Consider the following 26,880-nt stretch of genomic DNA (forward strand, 5'->3'; position numbering starts at 1 on the left):
CAGGTACGAAAACCTGTATTAGATTTTTATTGCTGCATAACAGATCCCAAAGGACTTAGCAACTTAAAACCACACACATTCATTATCTCATAGTTTCTGTAGGTCAGAAGCTTGGACATGACTCAGCTAGGTCCTCTGTTCAGGGTGCTGCAAGACCAGGTTCTCATCTGGAGGATCAGCTAGAGAAGAATTCTCTCCTAAGTTCATGCTTATAGTTGTTTCAAGAATTATTTCCTTGCTGTATGGCTGAGGGCCTAAGCTTTTTGTTGGTTCTTTCTGGAAACCACTCTCAGACCCTAGATGCTGCACACAGCTCCTTGTGACGTGAGCTCCCCCAATATGGGCTCCTACTTCATGAAGCCCACAAAAAGTTCCGCTCTAACTACCAGCATGATGGACTCAAAAATCATACAACATAGTCACAGGAGTGACAGGTTCACCTCTTTGCCATAAGCTATTGGTTACAAGCAAGTTTACAGGGGTGTGAATGCTGGGTGAGTAGCACTAGGGGTCCCCTTAGTGTATACCCAACACACTCAGGGAATGAAGACTTAAGATTGGGCATTTTACATCAACAGGATAAACAGGAGGTGCCTGCGTGGTGCAGATGACGGAGCGTCTGCCTTCAGCTCAGGTCATGATCTCCAGGTCCTGGGATGGAGCCCCGCCTCGGGCTCCCTGCTTGTGCGCTCTCTGCCTGTCTCTCTCTCAAATAAATAAATAAATAAATAAGTAAATAAATAAAATCTTTAAAAATTTTAAAAATAGGAAAAATAGAATGAACTCTACATACGCATACTGAATTGCAGAAAGCATTAGTAAAATAAGACGGACGGATGGAGGGATAGAGGGATGGACAGATGGGTAAATATATGATAAGGCACATATAGCAAAATGTCAATGGCAAAATCTAGGTGTGGATGTATGCGTATTCACTGAAAATTTCTGTTATCCACTCGAAATTTCTCATAATAAAATAGCAGAAAAATCAGAGTACACCTAATAAAAAGAGCATAGACAGCAATCCTCATTGAGTAACAAGAATGAGTCTTTTCTATTACTTTATACTTTTCAGCATTTTCCCACTTTCCTGAAAAAGCTTGAATTTTGTGTATAATCAGGAGTTGGGAAATTTTGTTTACTTGATAATGGAGCCAAAATATAAGCCAAAGATCTCTCCAGCCTAGTGCTGGACTCCAGTAGCATCACTGCCTTCCCAGGCATTGTTCTGCAAGAGAGCAGGACATGATCTCGAACATTCTTGAACTTCCCTAATACCGAGGTCTGGGTAGGTCATTCGCAAATTCACCTAAGCCCCCTGAGAGTTTGTGTTTTTAGGATGCATCCGTCATCTCTCGGGCGTAATAATAACAGGTTATGTACAGCTGGTCTTTTTACATTTCCTAAAACTATCTCAGTTCTTCTCTCTGATTCTAGTATTTCTGAATTTAGTAAATAAACCTAAGTCCAGCTAATCTTAGTGATTCAGATTCTATAATAAAAACAACTATGTAAACACGGAGTGCTCAGGACTCATAAACCACATACCGAGGAGTACCTATTAGTATGATGCTGTTGTAGGTGAATTAATTAGTATTATTTAAAACATGTCCTACCACAGCCAATACCAACAACAGATATTTGGGGAATGAAGTAACTGGTGTACACAGGCCTCGTAGACATTACCTTTTTCATTTTCTTTTTTTATAAGAGGAAATGGTTCTGTCCAGCCAAGCACACGATGAAGGCATTCATATTTAATAAGTGGGTCCTGACATATGGAAGAAAGTTCTAATGCTGCTCATCGGCTGTTAATGGATAATCTATTCTCCCTGTAAAATCCTTTCATCTATAAGCACTAGTCACTTCCTGTGTTAAGTCTGTGCTAGAGGCAAGGATATAGAAAAAGAGAAGAGAGTAAGTACACAAAATCATTAGCAAATAATACAGTACAGTATTAACATGCTAGAGTAACAGTTTGTTTCAGCGTTGGTTAAGCGCGACACTGGAAGCACAATGGCAAGCTGTCACTCCAGCCTTAAAGAGCTCGTGGTGTTAAGCAGAACAGAGCTGAGATGGAGGTCCTCGCTGTCTGCCACCCAAAGATGGACTAGAAAGTCAATGAGTAGACAGAGATGGTAAAAATTCATGCACAAGAAAGCTAAAACCCTTAAATGATGGGTTGGTTTTGCACTGGCATAAGGAAAACAAAGGAACAGCCTTAAATATCAACTTTAATTTGGGGATAAACCAACAGCAAGGACAATGATATTGTTTGAGGTTTTAACAATAATCCGGCTCGTCCCAGGACGGAGAGCAAACTCAAACTCGGGGAAAGTGTCTCTTAGGATCCGGCCAATATGACGTGGTTACAAGGACAAACAAGTAAAGCTCAGCAATGATGTCTATACTTGCAACCGGCGATCCCCATGAGAGTCTTAGAGGCACTGAGAAAAACTGGGGGGGAGGACCATTTTGCTAACAATTTTGCAAACAATTTTGTTTGGGAGATGCTATTTGAATATTTAATAACCTTACTGATATACAAAGGAAATACAAAAAAAACCTGCATATATTTCAAGTATACAAGCTGGTGAGTTTCTACGCATATAAACCACTGAAACCATTACCGCAATCAAGATAATAAAATGATTCATCACCACCCAACCCCAGGACTTCCTCGTGCTCCTCTGCACCACGCCCCTCCCCACCATCCTTAGGCAGCTACTAATCAGCTTTCTGTCACCGTAGATTACTTTCAATTTTCCAGAGCTTCATGTGAATGAACTTGTACTGTATATACTCTGCCTGGCTCCTTTCACTCAGTGCAATGAATCTGAAATGCATCCATACCTAGCAAATGTTAATAATTTCTTTTTATTAATGATTGACTGATTGATTCCACTATATGGATACACTACAGTTGATCCATTCACCTACGGATGACATTTGGGCTATTTCTAGATATTGGCAATTAACAAATAAAGCTATGAACATCTGCATATGAGTCTTTGTGTAGACATAGGTCCATGCGTCTGTCGTTTCTCTTGGGTGGAACGGAGTGGCCATCATACTATTTTCTTTGCAAAGTGGCTTCCTCATCCTACCATCCTACTTGCAGGGGATGAGAGTTTGGAATGCCCCTCATTCTTGCTAACACTTGCTATGATCAGTTTCTTTAATGTATCCATTTAAATGGGTGTGTAGTGGCAACTCATTGTTTTTCATTTACTGTTCCCTAACGACTAATGATGTTGAGAATCTTTCCATGCCTTTATTTGCCATCTGTTTGCACGGTTTGCCGAATTTTTAGTTAGATTACTTATTTTATTATCGCTGAGCCTTTAAAATTCTTCATATAATCTGGACACATCTTTTATCAGATACACAATTTGCAAGTATTTCCTCCAGCCGGCTCATTCTCCTAGGAATGTTTTTTGAAGAGCAGTCTTTAGTATTGATCAAGTCTGATTTACCCATCTCTTCTTTTGTGGATCATGTTTTTATTGTTGTATCAAAGAAATCTTCATCTAATCCAATCTAAACAAAGTTTTCTCCTCCTTTTCTCCTACAAGTTCTAGAATTTCGTTTTGTGATAAGGACGAGGATCCACTTGGGTTAAAGCTCTGTACATGCTTGGGTCAAAGCCCCAGTACCAACTGTCTGCAAGATTACGCTTTCCCCAAGAACTTGCCTTGAACCCCCGTGGAGCTGTTCATAGATGTGTAGATTTATATCTAAGCTTTGTCCTGTTCCTGTCTTGCGTTTTTCAAGCCAGTACAACACTGCCTTGATTACTGTTATTTTATGATGTCTTGAAATTTAAAAATGTTAATCTTCATTTTTCAAATTTGTTTGGGCTATTCCCAGTCCTTTCCGTTTCCAAGGGAATCTTAGGATCCATTTGTCAAGCACTACAAAAGGGCTTTGGGACTGGGATTTCTGACTGGGACTGCATTCAAGCCATACAGCGAATGTGGGAGAATTCACGTGTGACCAGAATACTCTTCTAATGTGTGGACAGAGGACGTCTTTCCATGCGTTTAGGTCTCCCTTGATTTTTATCATCAACTTCCGTAGATTTCAGTGTTCAGAACCCACACATTGTTTGGTAAACTTACCCTTAACGTATTTCATACTTTTGATGCTGTTATGAAAGATATCTTTAAACTTTTATGGTTTTTCTTTATTAATATAGAGAAATACTATTTGTTCATTGATTTTGCGTCCTACAACCTTGTTAAGCTAACTTAGCCGTTCTGACAACTTTGTTGTCGATTCCATCAGATTTCTATTATAGATAATCTCATCATTTGAGAATAAGGTCAGTTTCACTTCACTTTCAAACTAACTGCCTTTTATTGCTTTTTCTTTCCTGATTGTCCTGGCTAGAACTCCCAGTACAAGAACCAAAGTGGTGAGAGAACATGCCCTGGTCCTGTTCCTCCTGATCTTGGAGGAAAAGCAGGCTTTGATGTGAGCTGAAGGGTTTTTTGCAGATACCCTATAAAACATTGTGGAAATCCTTTCAATTCCTGTTTGTCAGTAGTATGTATTAGAAACAGATACTGGATTGTGTTCAACGCTTTTTGATGGGAGAAGAGGAGATCCTCTATTTGAATGACCATGCGGGGGTTTTGTTGTTGTTGTTTAATAAGATATATTGTATCATTTTCCAATATTTAATCAACAGTGCATTCCTAAGATAAACCACACACGATCATGATGTATAATCCTTTTTATGTATTATTTGGATGCTTTGCTAAAATCTTGTTTAAAATTTTTGAATCTAGGGTCATAAAGGACATTACTCTAGAATTCTTTTTTGTAATGTCTTTGTCTTGCTTTTAAACAAATTTTCGATTGTTTAAATTTTTTTTAATGTTTGTATAGAATTGGTATGATTTCCTCTTTAAATGTTTGGTAGAATTGACCAGCAGAGTCATTTAAGCTTGACATTTTCTTTGTGAAAAGGCATTTGACCACAAACTCAATGTTTCTGATAGATATACGGTTCTTTAGGTTACTTCATTTGTAACGAGCGAGCATTGGTGTCTTTCAAAGTGTTTATCAAGTTGCAAATTTGCTGGCATAAAGTTTTTCATAGTATTCCCTATTTTAAAGATTTTATTTATTTGACAGAAAGAGAGACCACAAACAAGGGGAGTGGCAGACAGAGGCAGAGGGAGAAGCAGGCTCCCCGCTAAGCAGAGATTCCAACTCAGGGCTGGATCCCAGGACCCTGGGATCATTACCTGGCCTGAAGGCAGACACTTAACCAAGCCACTCAGGTGCCCCAGTGTTCCTTCGTTTTAAACAGCGTATAATCCACAGTGATATAATCTCACGCATTCCTGATGCTGGTTATTTGTTGCTTCTCTCTTTTTGTCTCTTCAGTCCATATAGAGGTTTGTCAGTGTTACTGGTCTATTAAACAATCAGCTTTGGCGGGGGGGGGGGGGGGGGGGGGGGGCTGGGTGGATCAGTCACTAAGCATCTGCTTTTGGCTCAGGTCATGATCCCAGGGTTCTGGGATCCAGCCCAGCATCCCTGCTCATTAGGAAGCCTGCTTCTCCCTCTCCCACTCCCCCTGCTTGAGTTCCCTCTCTCGCTGTGTCTCTCTCTGTCAAATAAATAAATAAAATCTTTAAAGCAAGAAAAAAATAATCAGTTTTTGAATTCAGTGATTTTCTCTATTGTCCTTTGGGTTTTTTGGGGTTTTTTTAATGGATTTCCACTCTGATCTTTTTTTTCCCTTTCTTCTACTTAATTTAGGTTTACTTTGTCCTTCTTCTTCAGGCGTCTTAGGGTGGAGCCTGAGGTCATTGATTTGAGGTCAATTTTGTTTTCTAACATGTGAGTTTCATGCAACTCATCCCCTGGAGTTCTTCACCAGGGCGGTCCCACAAATTCTGATGTGTAGTGTTTTAGTTTTAATTCAGTTCACAACACTTTCTAAGCTCTCTTCTGATTTCTTCTTTAACCCATGGGTTATTTACAAGTATGTACCTAAGTTTTAAGTATTTGGGGATTGTCCCGATATCCTTCTGCTGTTGAATACTAATTTGATTCCATTATAGTCAGAGAGTACTCTTCATATAATCTAAAACCCCTTTAATTTATTGAGACTTGTTTTATGGCCCAGAATATGATCTATTTTGGTAAATAGGTCATGTCCAACTCGAAGAATGGGTCTCCTTCTATTGCTGGATGGAGTGTTCGACAATGTCAATTAGGTCAAGTTGTTCAAGTCTTATCAATTGTGAAGAGGGGGTATTAAATTCCCTGACCATAATTGTGGTTATTTTCTATTTCTCCTCGCAGGTCTATCCGATCTTGTTTTATTGGTTTTGAAGTTCCTTTATTAGGTGCATAAATTGTTAAGATGTCCTCTTGCTGAATTGACTTCAATAGCTTTACAAGATGACCTTCTTTATCCCTTTACTCTGATTTCTTCTTTGTCTGATATTAATATAGCCACTCCAATTTTCTTTTGATTATTATTATCACAGTAAATCTCTTCCCATCTCTTTGTGTCTTTGTAGTTAAGGTGCATTTGTTTTGTTTTATTTTTTGTAGGCAGCATAGAGTTGAGTATTGCTTTTTTCATCTTCTAGCAATCTCTTTTAACCAGGGTATTTTATATTTACATTTAACATGATTATTGGTATAGTTAGGTTTAAATCTATAAACTCGTTGTTTCCTATTCATTCCATCTGTTCTTTTTTCTCTTTTGAATTGATTGTATACTTTTTTATGATTCTATTTTATCTTTTTTGTTAGCTTCTGAGCAATATGTCTTTGTTTTACTATTTCAATGGTGGCTTTGGGATATATAGTATCCATTTCTACTTTCTCACAGTCGGCCTTTAAAAGATATTTTATCACTTTGCATACAGGATACGAACCTTAAAATACTGTGCTTCTTTTATGCTACTGTGGTCATGCATTTTGCTTTTACACTTTCACATTTGTTATAAACCTCATGCTACAGTCTTATTTCTTTAAACTCTCAACTGTCTTTCAAAGAGATCTAAATAATACTTATTAATTTAAAAAATAAAAATATATTAATACGTTTTAAATAAGTAATAAGAATATAGGTAATATATAATAAAAATTACGTGTGTGTGTGTGTGTGTGTGTCTCTCTCTTAAGTGTTCGCCCTGCAGTTCCATTTCTAGTGCCTCTCACTCCTGCCTACGGTCCGTACTCCTCTAGGGCCTCCGTGCCCTTCTGCCCGAAGGACGTCCCGTAAACCTTCTCATGGTCGGGTTCACGGGTGCTGAATTCTTTCGGCTTTTGATTGTTTATCTGGAGTCTAGAATCGGCCTCCGTTTAAAGCAAAAACACGGAAGAGCAGTTGGGGTACAGTTTTAACGTAAAATTAAGTCTCTGGGACTCTGACTGCTACGTCAGCTGAGCTGAAATATTATTTTTTTTGTTCTCCTGAACTCAGCCGAGAGCTGGTCACCATTTCAGAAAAGCGCATCACTTCCGACGGCGCTTCCCGGAGCCCGACCCCCGCCCACGACGACCCCCTCCCGCAGCCCGACCCCCGACCCACCCACGACGACCCCCTCCCGCAGCCCGACCCCCGACCCACCCACGACGACCCCCTCCCGCAGCCCGACCCCCGACCCACCCACGACGACCCCCTCCCGCAGCCCGACCCCCGACCCACCCACGACGACCCCCTCCCGCAGCCCGACCCCCGACCCCCGCCCACGACGACCCCCTCGCGCAGCCCGACCCCCGACCCCGCCCACGACGACCCCCTCCCGCAGCCCGACCCCCCGACCCCGCCCACGACGACCCCCTCCCGCAGCCCGACCCCCGCCCACGCAGTGGCGCACCTGACGCCCGCGCATTCCCGCGACTCCTGGTGCCATCAGCCGCGGCTTCGGGGTATCCGCGCACGTGGGCTCCGGCCCCGCACGTTCCTTTGCTCCCAGCTCTGGGGCAGCAGCTTGGGTGGGGCTCAGCCGCAGCCCGCGGGCCGAGTGCGCTCTGCCTTTGGGCTGACCTGGCTGATCCTCCGGGGACCGGCCCGCCCTGGACGGCCACGGGTCTGGTGGCCCGCTAGGACTGCCCGCTAGCGAGGTGTCCTCCGCGCGGCCTCTCCGGGGGCCGAGTTCAGGCTTCCTCGCGTGGTGCTCTGCCTCCAAGAGGGAGAAGGTAGAAGCGGCAAAGCCTTCCGAGACCTTGGCTCTGGACCCGCACGTCACCTCCGCCGCGGTGTGCGGGCCGCAGCTCGTCACAGGGCAGGCCGGGGTCTACGGAGGAGGACAGACAGACCCCGCTTCTCGACGAGAGGCGCGGCCACAGCCCACTGCAAAAGGAATACATACACAGATGGGGGATTTGTAGCCGTATTTCGTAATCAATCACAGGACATTGCAAAATCCATGTTATAAAAAGGGACATCAGGTCAGGCGGGCTTGAGAAGCTCCACTGTGAACAGTATTTTGTCCACTCCGCCCCTTGCCTCTCTCCAAGAGCACATGCCCTGTCTTGGTTTCTCCTGCAAACAAATGACGAAAAGTCCCCTCTTTACTCAAGACAGCTTCCCCTCTCCGGGCGAATGACAACGGTCTCCTCTCCCGCAGCCAAGTAACAGGACTGTGTGTGCCTGCAACAGACAGTGTTCCTCACTGGGCACTACTTACACAGTCATAAAGAAGTAAAATAAAATGAGGACTTTGTAATTACCCTTGTCTTGTTTTGTTTTTTTTCTAGAAATTGATGAACCAGAGCACTGATAGCCTGCAGTAAATTTTCCTGCAAGCAGTCTTCATTATCAGATGGCTGAAAAATGAATCAGATAACCGACCAAGTGAGTAATGAGACAAATGACAGCTTCCGCTACACCGGGCACTACACACTCTTGACCATGACATTCAGCTGGCGGTGTCCCCACATTAGAGATGGCAAGACACCAGCACCACGGACACCAGAGAATCTTGTCCATGGACACAATGCACGACCCAAGTGATGGGATCTACCAGTTTGGCCGGGGAGTTTGGGACAGCACGTACCGAGCTCTGCACAACACGACTCTGAACTCCACCAAGAGGACAGACTGTCCAGACACAGACTCTCATAGGCTGGCCTGGCTTTTGCTGATACACGTTCCTCACAACCGCAGGTTACACTGCATACAGCAAGAGTGGGTACAAATCACAGTGAAAACCAACAGACATTTAAGCCTGGAGGACATAGAGTCTCAGTGTTTTCATTATGCCCAGGGTGGCAGAGGCTGGGCCCGCAGAGAACCAGGATGTTTTCATTTGGGAGAGCTCCTCTCCAGCTACTCCAGCATCAAAAGTCATCTCTGTTCACATTGCCTTTTTAGGAGAATCCTTCCCTGGAATGCCGCTGCCTCCCCATAGGTCCTAGAGAGGCGAAACGACTTCAAACGCATGGAGCCTGCAAATATTTAACAAAGGTAGGCTCATGAGCCAGAGTAACCTCAATGTTCTGACAACACCTGTTGGCCAAGGATGTGTGGCAGCCAACCAGACGCCCGGGGACAACCCTTTGCAACGCCACCGGAAAGTACCAAGAGACAGTCTCCCCGTTTGGCTGAACTAGGGCACAACCTATTCCAGGAAATAAGTCTAAAATCCTATCGGGCAATAGACAACAAATAGGCTTTCTTGCCAGACTGCACATAAAAGGTAACATTTGCGTGGCACTGTGTCACGTCCGGCCTACTGGGGAGCTGGTAGCATGTAACTATTTAAGAAGAGGTAGGGAGCACACTTCCGCCCCCATCCCTCCCCCAATAATATATTCCAAATCCTTGGACTTCCAGTGAAATTTATTTAAAGATGGATTAAGTCTCATTTCATCCTCCAAGAGAGCTGGAACCTTTGATAGGAAATCCGAGCTCCATGCAGAGGACGCTGCTGGTGACCCACCCGATTCATTTACCAGGTCAGTGGACCCATCCCCGAGCTGTGCGTGTCGGGTGGTCCCGGCTGTCCCCTTCTCTGGAGGGTCTCCTCCATCCACCACACAGGAGACGTGCATCTGAGAGATAATGCCCCTCCCCACAGGCAGTCCAAAGACCCCCTCAACCCTGGGATTGGAGAGATCCTCCCTTGCCTCCAGAGAAAACCAGCTCTGAGGCTGGTCTCACGCTCACCCACGGCAGCTGTGCCCCCAGGTATTAAGCAGAGTCATGCAGCTGCCTGTGCTCTTAGCTTTCATGTAGACACAGCTCGTGTGTTTATAACTCCACTCGACCGTGACTTCAAGGACAGGAGCCCTCTGATCTTCAATGTTTGCTAAATATCCCCTACAGCTAGGACTTTCCAATTGTTTAAGAATGACCCAAAGTAAGACATTAATGTGCCATATGTCGTAACCTAGAAGACACACGTGTGGGTGTGTTCGTCTCAGAGGTACATTTCGTGAAAGAATGTCCACCTTTACTACTCCTGTTTTCTATTTCAGATTTAAAATGTTGGTCACTAAGATCAAAACACAGAGGGAGACAAACTATAAGAGACACTTAAGTCGGGGCGCCTGGGTGGCTCAGTGGGTTAAAGCCTCTGCCTTCGGCTCGGGTCAGGATCCCAGGGTCCTGGTATCGAGCCCCGCATCGGGCTCTCTGCTCAGTGGGGAGCCTGTTTCCTCCTCTCTCTCTGTCTGCCTGCCTCTCTGCCTACTTGTGGTCTGTCAAATAAATAAATAAAAATTAAAAAAAAAAAAAGAGAGAGACACTTAAGTCTAGGAAACAAACACAGCTGCTGGGGGCGGTGGGAGTGGGGTAGCTGGGTGATGGGCATTAAGGAGGACACGTGATAGAACGAGCACTGGGTGTTGGACGCAACTGATGAGTCACTAACTTGTACCTCAGAAACTTATAATACACTATATGTTAACTAACTTGAATTTCAATAAAACTTAAAAAAAAAAAAAAGTTGGTCACGACTCCCTAAAGTAATTTTACTAACCGAGTGATGTGTATGACACACGGTTTTGAAAAACGCTGCCTGTAATGCTTAGCAAAGTGACTCACACGTAAGAGGTACTCCATAAATATTTTATGAATGATTAAGCGATTGGCTGGTTATGAGAATATCCGACTAACAGTCTGGAAAGGCCCTGACCTTTGGCTCTGGGTCTTTGGATCTTTCCAATTTGTTAGACTTCCTGGCAAGTTCCATGATTTACCTTCACAGACGGTGAGGCCCTCTTGGGGCCCCAGGAGGGAAGGGATCAACCTGAAGGGCCCTTGTTGGTGTGTTTGCCCAAGTCCTTAGGCTCCCAAACAAGTCCTGTAGTTTTGGAAATAGGCAAATGGTGACAAATTCAAGACAAGCCAGTGGTGACCAGCGGTGACCAGCGGTGACCAGCGGTGGCCAGCGGTGGCCAGCAGTGACCAGCGGTGGCCAGCGGTGACCAGAAATTAGCTCAGAGTATCACCTCCAGAGAACAGCTGCTGAAGAAGGCTGCGAGCGAATAAAGTGGGAATCATGAATGAAAGCAGAAAAATAAAAAATAATAAAAAATGTAAAGCAGCAAAGAAGGCTGTGAGAGCGTTTGGTATCATTACTATAGGATGTCAGGCTGCCAAGCCATAATCTGGAAAACACTCGTTCTGTGGGTTCCTGAAGAAGACACACACATTAGGGGGAAAAAAAAAAAAAACTGGGGGAAGGAGCTACTTTGTTATGAGCTGGGCCAGTGCATAAGCCCTCCCAAGCCCAAGGGCTCCTGGGTCATGGTGGAGGTAGGAGACTCGGGCCCTATCCGATATGAAACAATAAGGTCCCCATGCTTTTTCTTCAACTGTGCTGACTTTTCCAAGATTCTAGAAAGAAAGCAAGCAAGGAGGAAGGAAGGAAAGAAAGGGGAGGAAGATGGAGAAGAGCCTGGAAGGGAGCACAAGAGCTGTGCACAATGGCTGCTGCCCTTTGTCCTCCTGGGCCCAGCTGGCCGCCCCCTCCCTCAGCATCCGACAGCATCGGGCTGGGCCCTACCCCAGCAACAAACCTAGCAACTCTGGGTCTGCCATTCCGTGACCCTCCTACCCATGAGCGTCTGAACCCCCATTTTATCAACCACCACCCCCGGATGAAGCAACCGGCACTTCGACCTATTTGCAACCACCGTTTACCGCAAAGCAGACTGTGAACTTGAGTGGGAAGAAGTTTCGGCTTCAAGTCCACCGCTCTCTAACAGACATGAGTACACCCCTTCCGCTGGGAAGGCAGGCGGCCGTCTCCCCAGCGTTAACAGTTCTGGTGACCTTGTCATCGAGAGAAATCGTGGATGTCCTCTCACCACATCCACGGTGCACGCATCTCAAAATACCACCGATGCGCGTTGCTACATTTACCACCAGATCTTATTTAAAATAAAAGCACGCACATGACTACATCCCAAGTCTGCCTTTTAATATAGTGTAATTTTATTTCAATAGAACGGGTTTCCTTTGTAAGCCTTTATATTTTAAATTACTCATTTGAAAATGTGAGTCTGAGCTGGGTCTGTTGACTTCACCAGACCACTGGCGTGGGCCAGCAAGCAGGCCTGCGGCATGGACAAGGACCTGTGCTGAAGGCCTCTGTACGCCGTTACGCTTATTCCTTATTTCTTCTCATTTTCACCCACTTCCTTCTTTTGATTTAAAAAACTATATATTGGGGCGCCTAGGTGGCTCAGTGGGTTAAGCCTCTGCCTTTGGCTCAGGTCATGAGCTCAGGGTCCTGGGATCAAGCCCCGCATCGGGCTCTCTGCTCAGCGGGGAGCCTGGTTCCCCCTCTCCCTCTGCCTGCCTCTCTGCCTACTCGTGATCTCTCTCTCTGTCAAATAAATAAGTAAAATCTTTTTTTAAAAAACTATATATGAGGGGCGCCTGGGTGGCTCAGTGGGTTAAGCCGCTGCCTTCGGCTCAGGTCATGATCTCAGGGTCCTGGGATCGAGTCCCGCATCGGGCTCTCTGCTCAGCAGGGAGCCTGCTTCCCTCTCTCTCTCTCTCTGCCTGCCTCTCTGCCTGCTTGTGATCTCTGTCTGTCAAATAAATAAATAAAATCTTCAAAAAAAAAAAACTATATATTATTTACATATACTCAAATTACAAAAATAACTTAAGCGTATGTGAACGTGAAATAATGGCCCAAGGGTCGCCGCGATCACCTCCTCCATGCCCCTCATCGTCTGTGCCCTGAAGAAACCCACCACGCCCTTGCCCTTGCTTCTACAAACACACGAGGCCTGATGTATTGTTTGCTTTCTACAAAACGGAGTCATTCTGCACACCTCACTCCGTGACTTATATCTGTCACTCGGTAATTCACACAGCAACACAGACATTCCTACGAGTCTGCGACACGTCTTCCGAGAGTTTCTTTATATGTGTTTCTATAAAACTGTATGTGAAAGAAACCCCTCATGCGCGTCACGGTGCGCCGGCCCAGCCTCCGCCTCCAGTCCGCCTCCTCGCCTCCCCATCTGGCCTTAGTCCCCCATCGCTACCTGACAAGTCACCTCGGACCCTAGCAGCTTAAAACAACACCCTTCTTGTCTCAGAGCCTTGGGACGTCGGGAGTCCGGGAGCGCTGAGCTGGGTGGCTCTGGTGGAGGGTCTCTCATTGGGTTGCCATCCGGAGGTTGGACGGGGTGGCCGTCATCTGCGGGCTCAGCCAGGGCCAGGTGGTCTCAGAGTTGGTGTCGTTGGCAGGCGGATACCAGCTGGTGACAGGAGGCCTGTGTCCCTCACCACATGGGCCTTTCTAGAGGGCGGCTTGAGCGTCCTCACAACATGGCAGCTGGCTTCTCGCGCAGCAGAAAGGGCGAGCACCTTGGAAGCAGCCACGTCTTTTATGAGCCAGCCTCAACAATCACCCATCTCCATTTCGGTGTTGCTCTACCAGCTTGCCAGGTCGGCCCTGTTCACTGGGGAAGGGGCTGCGGCAAGGTGTGAATGTGGGAGGTGAGGCTCCCTGGAGGCCTTCCTGGACGTGGGGTCCTCAACCTCCTGCAGGCACTGCTGTGAACAACCCTCCATACCCTGCTCCATGCTTGTAAGAACACGTGCGAGTGGGCACCGTCCCCATGCGGACTACTGATGGGGGAGGTATTGTTCACGTTAGAATTTTTAATATTTTGAACATGTCGTATGTCTGTAATTTATAGGGTTAATGAAATTTGAAAAAAAAAAGTATTTTTAAATATTTAAAAATAAAGAAACTGAAACTCTGGTTCAAGATCACGTGAGGAAGAAGTGGGGCTGCTGGTACGGGGAGCCAGGGCCAGGGCAGCAGAGCCCAGACTCTCCCCCGATGCTGAGCCGCGGGCCTCACACTGTCCGGCACCCCCCTCTTGGTGACGGCCCCAAGTCTCCTTTCAGGGGATTGTCACCGATTCTGATCACTCGTGGGAGTGACTCAAGGGCTCACGGCTTCTCCTCCAGGCCCTGTGCTCTCTGCTCCGAGCCCTTTGTGAAACCCGGTGCCACCCACTCAGCCTCCTCGTTAACTTAATGTGCATCTGCTCTGGGCCTTAGCCTGCCCCATTATTCCTCTCCCGAATTTTACAAGAAGTTCTCTTTATGCTTTTATTCTCTCAAATGTAAATACAGATCAAAAAGCCAGGGAAGGTATCCATGTTCTCCCGCCCACCACCCCACCATCCCCGCCCCCGGCCCCACTCTCCCCAGGAAACGGAATGCAGGAAGCGGGGAGACCTGGAACTGGGCGGGCCCTGTGTCTTTATTTCCACTGCCTCCTTGCTTCTCAAACTCTTATTCCTAAACGTCATTGCCACCAGTGGGTCCTAAGTGGGCCTCGGTCCTTCGGTGACCCACCACGGGACAAGCTTTCAACAGGCAGCAAGGGGACCCCCTTCTTTACGCCGGACACTTTGCGAACACGCAGATGAGACAGGAAGAGTATGCGCTCTGTCCCTAGACCTGGACACACACACACACACAGCACAGCACACTGTCCATTCCAGTGACGCGCAGCCCAGAGGACAGAGAGGGTGGTCACGAGCGGCCTTCCCTTCACGGGGTGAGTACACAGGGTCTCCCATGCTTATTTCTCATTTCTTCTCATTTTCACCCACTTCCTTTGGACCTTAGCAGGTGCCCCCTGGGAAGGGTTCCGTGGTCACCCAGGACAAGCACTGGCGAAGCAAAGAAAAAAAACGACATTCTCCTTTCCTGCTAAGAGGCACTCATGACTCCCAGGGAGGGAAATTCGTGCCAGGTTTCTGAGACTGAGTGGGCCCCGGAGCCCTTCTCCCCCTCCCCCAACAAGTACCCTCGATTCCCTGGAACGTGGCTTGTGCGCTGCTGAAGCAGGGTGATCTAAATTCTGTTCTGACCTCAGCAATTTAAAACACGCAACCAACAATGCCTGTATCCTTTGTTTTCTTCTTCTTAGGTCAGTAACGAGATCCGAGAGAGTTCTGCCTTGCCAGAATTCTTTATTTATTTACATTAAAAAGTGGGGGGGGAGTACGACCCCCAACAACGGTTTTGCTCCTCTTCTGCACTCCTACACTTGGGTCCCGGCCTTTACCTTGCTGGAGGGGGTGCTTAATTACTCCCAGGCTTTGCCAGAGCCGCTCTCGGTTCAACTGTAGCACTGTTTACACTGCAGCCCACATTACAGAATCCCACGGACTGTGGCTCCTCCGTGTCCTCCCTCAGAGGCCGGGCTGTGTTTTCACCATACACACAGAAGAGTTTCAGAAGCCTCAGCGCCCCCCTAGCTGGAAAACACAAGGATCCGGGGATCGGCCCCCCTGCCCTGCACGTGGGGCTGCATTTCCCCCTCCCCCCCGACCTCCCCAGAGATGTCAGTTAAGATTCCTCATCAGCCACTAGACCGAATTATCCCGAATCATCCTGCTGAGAGACTCTTCAAGCCCGCCCGCCCGCCCCCCCGCCCCCAGCCAGAGCTCCATCAAAGCCAGACCATCGTCTCAAAATGGAGGATGACCTTCCCTTGCCTGGATGGGCCTCAAAATCAGAGTTTCTAAAGAATACCAAGAAACGATGGCGCCTCCCCCACAGGAAAACCACTTTTATGGCTGATTAATCAGCAACAATGCTGCAAATGACCCGTCTGCAAAAAAATCTTCAGCGCCTTGAGATCTAAATTACTCTAATTTTTCTTCCCCAAAAATTAGGTATAATATTATAATTTCAAGTAATGCCGGAGCCATTTCTCCCTTCATTGGATACGAAGCTCAAGATGTTACAGGAAAAAGAAATAGCTTTCACCGCTGATATGAGAAATTTAAAAGACAGACAAGTGTGAGCAAACAAAAGCTGTCACATCAAATACTGCGGGGGGGCTGGGGGGGGTCTAGAAAAAATGCCAGAAATGCTCAAGTCTAAATAAAGTCATTTATTTGTTATTTTAACCCCTTCACTGTCAGTTGCTGGTGAGGCTAACAGGCCTTCCGGGGGTGGGAGGTACTGGGGACAGCTCTCTGGGGCTCCTCTCCATGGTGTTCCCGTCACAGGATCCGCTTAGTCCCCTGGTCCCCTACAGGGTTTCCAAACACAGTGTCGCCAACGCTGCTCTGCTCCAGACTGCTCTGAGGGCATCACTTCTTCAGAGAAGTGTCCAAAGGCCACCTCCTTAAGCAGACTGACTAGACCCTGAGTCGCCCAAGGGCGGCAGCCACACACTGTCCACGTGCGTCCGTGGAAGCAGGTATGCGGCCGAGCATAGCAGGAGTCCTTTCTTGAATTTAGTGTCCTAGACGGCTAGCATGCAACTCCAAGATAGGACTCCTTCAGGAAAGGGGAGAAGACACAACCCGGACAGACCCGGGGCGCGTCCCTTGCTCCTTCCTGATCACATTCCTAAGCCCGTTTCCTAGGTCGAGCTGATGTACTTCTACAAAATACTGAGTAAGGCCAGTGAACCAGCACCGCTGATGATGGGCTCCAGAACTAGAGGCAAAGTATTTCCAGCTAAAATGGATTGATCAGACACTAATTTTGCACACTTCAGTGGGCCCCGAGATGATTAAGTCACAGCTCTGTCCTCGAGAATCTGCCCTCCCACCCTCACTCTCTCGGCCCAAGACAGTGAGGCTTCTGCTTCCAACAAACCGCTTTGGCGGTGGCTAGCAGCCCACCCAGCCGAGAGGGCTCCACAGAGGCACCCCCCACCCACGTGAGGATGCCTTGACACGCCTGGTCTGCGAACTTTCTCCCAAGTGCCTACCTATCCCTCCCCGATAGGGGGCCCACCTTGAGTGGCCACGCACCTGTGGCTCCCAGAGGGGAGCCTGGGAGGCATCCTGGGTCCTCGTCCCTCCTTGAAGCCAGCCAGCTCCTCAGCACAGAACCCAAACAGCACCCCCCCAGCTCTCAGGTCTCCGTCTCCACGGCCTTGTACCCTCGATCACCACCCCCCACTCAGACGTGCTCATCTCTGCTCAAGATGCTTCCTTGAGCCCCGAGCTCGTGCCCAATCCCACCCCGGGCTCACCCCCTCCTGCCTCAGGGTGCCCACCCTACCTGCATTTTCTCTCCTCTGCTCCTTGGCACCAGGCACTGTGCCCGACCAGGTTCACACAATTCGACTGCCCTACTAGGGATGAATGCTTCGTGGGCAGGAACCCAGCTGCTCAGCTTGGGAACCCCCAGGGCCTGCTACAGGGTGTGAGGCAGGGCAGGCCCTTAAAACGGGATGGAGTGAGAGGTGCTTGATCTATACACCAAAGCAACGCCCTTGGGTCTGTCACAGGTGACGCTCGCTGGCTTTCCGGAGAAGTCTGCTTAAAGGAAATGCTGTGCTTTTCCAAGATCTTCACGGACAGGAGGAATGTGCAGGGTCTCCCATCCAGAACTGCAGGCTGCCTGGGGCTCATCTGATCACTTCGCCACACTCCCCAGATTCCTCCCGTCTGGCCTCACCATTGTCTTAGGACCTTCTCGGCAGTTCCTCACCTCGTGCAGATTTGCTGCGGGTGGCAGAGAAGGTGCCTCTGGGGTCCCCGGCACCCAGCGGCGGCCACCTGCTCGCCCGCCACATGGCGGCTGCCCCGACCCCTCGGGGTCGATGCTGGGGGAGCCGATCCCGAGGCCTCCTCCCGTGTGCCGCTCCAAGGGACGCGAGGGACGCGCAGCCATGTGTTCTCAGCCCAGACATTCTGATGTGGGTTTCTGTGTGGGAGAGAAAAAGATGCACACACTCCCCGAGTCTAGGATTTGTGGCTTGTGTTATCTCACAACTTCACATTTGGAAGAGGTATTTTAATTTCTTATGAGTTGTGAAAATAATTATGTAATTCTGCCACCTTCTTAAAACTAAGATATTTCAAACTGACTCCATGTAGTCTGGGGCTGACACCCTTAAGAGGACTTGGCTTTTTTTTTTTTTTCCCTTGGAGTTTTCAGCCAATTTGTGCCAAACAAACTCTTGAGTTGTTAAAACAGTTCGTGATGGAGAACCATCTTGCATACAGAAGTAAAGGAAAATCCTTCTTCCCTCCCAAAATTAACTGTCAACAATGAGTTCTGAAATACAAATGCCATTTGCGGTCTCAGCAAAGCCCACTTTCCGGTCTGTTTTCGGGCTCTGGCGGTCGCCAGTGTTGCCGGATTCCTCCATCGTCCTGTCTCGCTCTTGTTTGTCCCTCCCTGGGTCTCCCTTATTTGTCCTCGGTTATTTAAGAACCTAGGGAAAGGTTCGAGAAGATTGCACCAGCAAACGCAACTATGAAGTTCTCAACGATGTATCTTAAATGACTGCCCAAAAGGCATTTCTCTACGCAAGTCTTCCACTCTAGCGTCACCCCTGCCGACCATGAAGCCATTTGGTCGTGGATACTTCTGAACATCTGCACCTGCCCAGACCTCGTCTGGGGCTCTAGGGACCCTGAGCGAACAGACAGATGAAATCACAGACCCACGAGTGACCAGACAAAGTGTGTACTCAAACATCACCCCCAGCCGGCCGTGTGACACTCACACTGCAAGGTGATCCTTTTGTTAAGTACAGACCAGAGACTCTCAGTAGTTAGAATGTGTTTATCATTTCTTCCAGGGCATAAGTTTTTTTTTTTTCTCATATGTATTTCATATTCCTAGCTGGAGGAATATCAAAAAAATCTGAATATCACCATCTGGAAGTTATGCCATGGGCTCCAGTGGGCAGGATTAGAGCTGGGTTTCTCTTCTTCCTCTAAAAGTGTGTTTCTTCTGCTTTGAAATGAGCACAGACACGTTGGATCCCCTGATGAGACCGACCCAGGCTCTAAACAGCCCTGAGTCTCCACCCTCCATCCTCGTGGGCTCCTGGGCTTCTCCAGTGCAGAGGAAGGGGGGTAGGGTCCCTTCAAGGACATCTGATCGTCCGTGACTCACTCACCCCATAAATCGAATGTGCTGACAGACGCGAACGCCAGCAACGCGGCGCCCCGCTGCTCGCCGAGCCGGCTGCTGCTCTACCTGGGTCCCGGGTTGTGCAACGGAGCCCTCGGGAGCCATTCCAGTTTCAAAAGCATGCGGTCACCACTGACTGCGCCACACGGCGTCACTCCCCTTCACCAGCACTCCCCTCGCTGGTGTGTAATGGTTATTCTGAAACGACTGGTATTCTTCAGGAACAGAGGCTGTTTTTTTGAAAACACTCACTTTTGATGCCTCTAGTATATCACTGTTATGTTTTTAAGTCTCTTGGTGTCCTCCCAGAATGCTTTTGTCCTCTCCTCATGTGGTTCTCTCCTTTGCCAGACCAGCCCAGGAGCTTCTGAAAGAAGGCTTGCCCCCTGGCCGTGAGATGCGTGTGAGACCCAGGCTGATTTTTTAAATTAAAATTGTGGGGCACCAGGGTGGCTCAGTTGGTTGGACGAGTGCCTTCGGCTCAGGTCATGATCCTGGAGTCTGGAGATCGAGTCCTGCAAGGGGCTCCTGGTTCCCCAGGGGGTCTGCTTCTCCGTCTGACCTTCTCCCCTATTATGCTCACTCTCTCTCTCTCTCTCTCTCAAATAAATAATCTTTCTAAAAAATTAAATTAAATTAAAATTGAATTTAAAATTTTTTTATTATTATAGACATAGCTAGAAAAATGTGGCTATGGCCCATGTCAGAGAGATTACTGCCTGTCCTCTCTTCTGTGAATTTCATGGTTTCCGGTCTCTCACTGGTCTTCCATCCATTTTGAGTTTGCTTTGGTGTGTGGTGTAAGAAAACAGCCCAGTTGCATTCTTCTGCTTATAGCTGTCCAGTTCTCCCAGCACCATTTCTCTCTCTCTTTTTTTTAAAAGATTTTATCCATTTATATGACAGAGGTCACAAGTAGGCAGAGAGGCATTTCTTAAAGAGACGCATCCTTTCCCCTCTGTAGACTGCTGCCTTCTTTGTCAGAGATCACAGCGACTGTGGGAAAAAGGATGGAGCTTCCTCAAGAAATCAAAATCAGAAATACCAGATGATCCAGTAATTGCACTACTGGGTATTTATCCAGGGAAAATGAAAACCCTATTTGAAAAGATATACGCAACCCTGTATTTACTGTAGCATTATTTATGGTAGTCAAGTCATGGAAGCAGCCCAAGTGTCCATTGGTAGGCAAATGGGTACGGCAGCTACGCGTGAGGAGAGCACAGCATGACACACAAGACCGTCTGGTCGCTATGCTGGACACCGGAAACCAAGGGAACATTGCGTGTCAACTAGTTCAAATTCAGACGTTTAAAAATCCTAAATAAAATCCAATTGGCTTTTTAGCTCTCCCCTGTTAACGATTAGTTAACAGTTTGCGTTGTGTGTAGGGTCCATATTCATAACATTAGCTCTTTCTTAAATTTTCACAGGACAGATTCGGTTCGGAGACATGCCCTGATGAGCGCGCACGGCTGGTATCTGACGGGGGGAGCCTTCCTAAATCCGCCGCAACCGCCTGCTGTAGACATCTATTTCGAGTCTATTTCGAGTTAGAAAGCCTGCCTGGTGAAATCCGTCCGGTCGCTCTAACCTACGCCCAACTGGTGTTTATCATTAGGTCTGGAGCACAAAGGAAGGACTCCCAGACTCCTCTAATGCGGAGAAACAGAGCTGAACGCCGCTGAGGCCTGATCTGGGGTGAGGCATCCCACCTCCCCAAGCAGTGGTTCCCTCCCCCGGGGAGATGGACGTGCTAAGAGCACCCAGCCCACCGGTGAGACAGTGGGAATAAGTGAGTCTTCAGGCGAAGCCCACAGAGCAGCCGTTGACTAAGATGTTTGCTCCTTAATCCCTTTGGCCTAAGGACAGCGTAACTGAAGACGTTTACGGCACCGCAGAGGGCTGGAGCCTGAGGTTCCCTTCGGGAGGAAGAAATCTATAAACCATGGCAATGAAGCATTTTATAATAATGCATTATACGACCTGTACTCAGAACTTTGACCCAGAACGCTGTCTTTCCATAAACAAGACTCACATGGAGACTTGGTCTACACACAACAAACCAGCTTTATGCTCGGAGGAGATCAAACAACGGATCGCTAACAATGTTTTTTTGTTTGTTTTGTTTTAAAGATTTTACTTATTTATTTGGCAGAGAAAGAGAGAGCATGAGCGGAGTGGGCAGCGGACAGTGGGAGAGGGAGAAGCAGCCTCCCTGCCGAGCAGGGAGTCCGACATGGGGCTCAACCCCAGGACCCCGAGCAGAAGGCAGATGCACAGGCAGCAGAGCCACCCAGGCGCCCCGCAAACAATGTTTTGTACAAACTGGTTTACGTTCGTGGACCTGATCCTGAATATTTTTTACAAGCTACCTTAACTATGTCATCAGGAAGGTTTCTGGTGGACAGCTATGAACCTAACTTTACACTCTGAGGGTAATTAATAGTAAAGGAGTGTTGCATATTGTATACGCACTTTGTAACTATTAGGTATAAGATACTCTAATACTGGGCCTATTCTGGGCTCAGGAAACAAGGCCCCTTGACATTTATGACACAATCTAGCTTGGTTATTCACTCTGAACTGGGTAGGGAGTCATCTGGATTTCATTTTCCCACACTCTTACCGTAGGTTGGAAGGGTCTCTACGCGGGACAACAATTCACCCTCTAAGTCGGCCTTCTCTTCTCTCTGACCCAAGGAGAACTGCGAGGTGGGAAAAGCTCTCCATGGAAAAGAGCGTGCCCAGGAAAACAGATCCGTGCAAGGCAGGACCAGACGAACCACACGGGCTCCCGTGACCACTGACTCCTGTCAGACATTCTACTGTGGTCCTGCCTCCAGTGTTTATAAAAGCAAACTGCCCCAGAAAGCAACTGGCTCTTTCTCAGCTGGGGATGTGCTCTTACCACACCGAGTGGCACTGATCACACACCCGGCCCGGACCAGGGAGAGCAGGCTTCCGCGGTGAATCTGGGTGAATCTAGTGTGTGTGTGTCTAGTCTTCACACAACAGAAAGAAGATGAGGCTCTGGAAGCTTCTGAGGCTTGCCCAAGGCCCTGGGCCGAGCCAGATAGGTACAAGGTCATCTCTGGGCCCTTCCCTCAGACCTTGCTCATGCCTCCCTCTGCAAGGGACCAGCCTGACCTCAGCACCCGCCCGCCCCGTATGCCTAGGGAACTGGCCAGGTCTGGAGCCCTGGCTATTCCTTTCCATCAGGAGGAGGAAAAAAGGAGCCTTCCTCTCAGGTCCCCAGTGGCGCCAAGGAGCCTCTGAGGCCCCCGTTTCCCAAGCTCTCCCTCAGCAGCAGCCACAATCTGCAACCCAATAGAGAGCCACACATCACGCTCGTGTTCTTATTTCGGGGGTCGTGTTCACGGTCATTTCCTAGCTCGAGTTAGCTCTAGGGAGGTGAGGCCTGTAACAGCCCTGCTGCTGTGCCCCAGCAGCCACAAGATGTGCAAAGTGCACATACAGATGTACACACACACACTAATCACCTAGTGACATCTGGGAGTGACGAGTGCTTCCATCCCTTCAGGACTCGGAGAACCTACCTAATCACATTCACAGGAAACAAGCCAATACTGTTACCACGGCATCAGAGAAAAGTACAAATCACTTGCAAGACCAGGATCCAGCAACCTTAGTTTTTCTGATCTTGTTTTTGGAAAAGCCCGTCTTCTCCTTTACAGACCGATTACATCACCGCACACTGTGCTGAGCGTCAGGCACCATGTGCGGGGCCTTCCCAGGTTATCAGGTGAGTCCTTACAGGAGATAGCTGATGACAACACAGATGCCCACATCTGCAGCAGATGAGGGGACGCAGATGTAAGTGACGAGGGACCCGCACGTCACAGCACGGAGCTGAAGCCCTCGGCCAGACCCGAGGCAGTGGCCTCCGCTGCTTTGTTCCTCTCCCGCTCTCACCGAGCAGAGGGTCCGAGAGCTCCGCGGTCTGTTATGTAACTCACCTTCTCCGCAGGGCCGAAGGGTAGAAGGGAGTGCGAACTTTGCTGAAGAAGGAGCTTTCTTCCCAGTCCGTCCTGATCATAGGGACCTACACAAAAGATATAGATAAAGTGTATCTTAGTGATTGATAGACATAATAGTTTCCTTAAAAAGGATTCCAGACAACAGAGAAACGACTTCCCATCCTTTATAGATTCAGTACCAGTTGGGCTGAGGCTTACCATCGGTCCTCGGGAGTACGGGGCGTGGGAAGAAGGATAAAGAGTATGGGGGGTGGGGCCCTCCCTTGACCCCAGAGATCAGAGTCGAGTTCTGATCTTATCTTTTATCTGCTCAGAGTTCCAGAAAGCTCTGCTTTTCCCGACATGAGCTCAGTTCCGCACCAGAAGCTCACTTCTCAAACACGGTGGACGGAAGACTAAATAGGAACACTGTGTGTTAACAACCCTGGAACCAAAATTTGTAAAAATAAACAAAGTCTTAAAACTCCATGTTAAAAAGAAAGATGGAGGAAGGGAGCATTTCGAGGGAGGGAGAGGACCCTTGGGCTTTCGCCTCCTGGCCAGAGAGGAGGCTGTGGTGACACGTGCCATGTGGCGGTCCTGTTTGCTCCTGGGAACAAGCAGGAGCCGACTGAGCCGGGAGCAGATGCGGCGGCTTCACGTGGAGCTGGTAATATTGCTTCTGCTTTACTATTTTTAAGATGCCATAAGACTGCTTTGTCTTTTTTCTTAAAAAAAAAAAAAAATTACAGATTAACTTAAAACCGGTGGGGTAGACATCTCTCCTTTTCTTTCAGGAGGAGAATTTTGGAATCGCTTAAAAATCACAGCCTGGTTCCTCACACATCATGGCTGCTGACTTCGGTATTTGTCTCTGAGCGTGATGAGCTTTGTGCTGAATACTGATTTGAGGTGTGGTTCACCACGCTGCAGACTTAAATTGTCCTTCCCACAACTTTATCTGAGAAGCCTGACGGTGGTGACAATCACAAGGACTGCTTTCGTTGGGTAAAACTCTGCTATCTGCAATTTACTCTGACAGGCTCCACAATTTTAAGTGCAATTAAATCCTAAGAATTTGCCCAGAAGAAAAAAATTCTATCACATTAAAAAAAAAAAAAATTTGAGAAGGTTAAAAAAAAAAAAGAAAAGAGAAAAAACAGTTGAATTGAACAACTAATTTCTAACTGGTTGCTCTTTTATTTTACAAAGAATAGAAAAATGTATTTGGCTGAGCCCAGAAATCGGTTTCTGTGTGGGGCAGCTCTCTCGTCCTGAGAACGAGGCCCGCCAGGGGCCACAGCTTGCTGACCGGCTGCTCGGCCACTATCATACCCACAGCCCGAGTGAAAGGGGGGGGATGGAAAACTTGCAGAAAACCACCTTCAGAAGCTGCTGTCACCTGATTACCTCTCAGCAGCATCGGCCAGCTCCGAAGCGGGTGGGAGCTGCTGGCCTCCCTCCCCGCTGTTCACGTCCTCGCCCCTCCCCCGTAATCACGGAGATGGAACCCAAAGGAATAGCAGCAGCCAACCAGGCCCACCTGCCCATCTGACCCGTCATGGGACCAGCAGGCGGGGAAGTCTTCCTTTGTCACCGTGTAGGGGACAGGCTCAGAGGCGGAACTATCTGACTGCTTGCCTTCGGGGAAATTCCAGCTGCATTTCTAATCTGCAGCCAGGGTCGCTGGTGTCCTGGAAAAGGACCTGTGTCCCCACCCGTTCTTGGCGTTCCACACTCAAAATCTTTATTCAACAGGAAGCTAATCTGACACCGGAACAGCTACCAGGTTACGTCTGGGAAATCAGACTGCTCTTTAAGAGATGTCAAATTCTACCTAATGTTGGGGAACATTTCATATAAAATATGCATTGAATTCAGGAGAACATCTTTGAGGGGACGCCTTCGAGCTTCCTGACTCTTGTCATCGAGGAGCATGGAACTCAACAGCCCCAGCCAGCTGGCCCACTGCCCCCTCCACGACCATCCCACCCTCTCCCCAACCCCAACTAAGGGTTACTGGACCCCAGAGGGACCAGCTGTTTGGCTGCCTTCCCTCCTCCTGGCATGCCCCAGGCATAGCACTGACCACCCCCCACCCCCAGAGACTTCTACCACTGACAACACTCCAAGGACTTTGCCCATCTTTCCCTACCAGGCCCTGAACTCCGAGAAAATGGGGACAACCTCATGCACTCCCCAGCACCTCCCAGTATGCCTGGCACACGGCAGGGTTCCCATCGATTTCTGCTGGAGGCTCCTTTCCTTTGGAACTGCTGAAACAGCAGGCACTCAGAAGCCTCCCGGGGGACACGCTGCCCTTGCTGACCGTCTTCCCCAGCTCACGGTAAGCTCAGCGAGGGCAGAGGCCGTGTACCCCGGTGTCTTGGCCAGTGCTTTGCACCTGTGAGATGCTCAGTAACTGTTCACTGAATATATGAATAAAAGACAATATTAATTTTTTTTAAAGATTTTATTTATTTGACAGAGAGAGAGAGAGAGATCACAAGTAGGTGGAGAGGCAGGCAGAGAGAGAGAGAGAGGAGGAAGCAGGCTCCCCACTGAGCAGAGAGCCCGATACGGGGCTCCATCCCAGGACCCTGTGATCATGACCTGAGCTGAAGGCAGAGGCTTTAACCCACTGAGCCACCCAGGTGCCCCAAAGACAATATTAATACAGAGATCCTGAAAGTATGATTAGAAACCTTCAAGCATCCCTGCGTAAGAGAATATTACGAAATTGTCCACCGCCGCTTCTCTTTCGCGGGTGCCTATTAAAGTCTACAGAACTTGACGTTGAACTTGCTGCAACACAGCATGGTATTGGACCGATCATGCCGTTGGGCAAGAGATCACCCCACCAATGCATCATGGAGAAACAGGGATGAAGAGCTGATGTCTCATAATGGAGAGGGCACCTCGGAATCCCTGCCACGCCCCTTCTTGGGCTGTTTGTTGCTTTTTCCTGGACGACCCTCTCCTGCTCATCACTCAGTGCTGTCCTCTTCCCTCTGTCAAGGCCAACTTACCCGTACAACTCAGCTCAGCCTCTGCCTCCCAAGGACGTCTTGCTGGGCCCCTCCTCACCCCTAAACACACCCGCACTGACACACCTGCACCTGACGCAACACCGTCCCCCCACCCCTGTCACTGCCGCTCCAAGGCCCTTACTGGGCCTTGGGTCAGGAGGGGCAGAGACCATTTCTTCTTCATCTTCAGGGCAGTGTCTGAGCAAGCCCGCCCTGGGCAGAGTCAGACCTACTGTCCCCTGTCCCTGCAAGCCGCCAGGGACCCTGGCTCTCTTTCCCCAGCCTATACTTTCACCTGCTTCCCTTCATTTTAATCCCACGAATTGAAGTCTATCCTCCCCACATAAGCCGTGTAAACACCCTGAGGTCTCGGGGGTGGGGGAGGAGGAACAGGCATGAGAAATGCTAAGTGGAACCTCTGAGGGAAGGTTCCCCTTGGGGCAGGCGTGACCTTGGTCTCCCCAGCAGCTGAGGTTCACCTCCCTGTGGTCAGGCCTCTCCC

At 48.4% G+C, this 26,880-nt stretch overlaps 1 long non-coding RNA gene across 1 annotated transcript in view; it reads right to left on the reverse strand.

Moving 5' to 3' along the window:
- The window catches only part of LOC125103635 (uncharacterized), a 51,034-nt gene that overhangs the window by 11,216 nt on the left and 12,938 nt on the right, over positions 1–26,880 (reverse strand). Inside the window, exon 2 of the long non-coding RNA XR_007128451.1 lies at positions 23,350–23,435. This is a non-coding gene — a long non-coding RNA (uncharacterized LOC125103635). The remainder of the gene's footprint in view (positions 1–23,349; positions 23,436–26,880) is intronic.

This window comes from Lutra lutra, chromosome 7, assembly GCF_902655055.1.
Source record: "Lutra lutra chromosome 7, mLutLut1.2, whole genome shotgun sequence".
NCBI classification, from domain to species: Eukaryota; Metazoa; Chordata; class Mammalia; order Carnivora; family Mustelidae; genus Lutra; species Lutra lutra.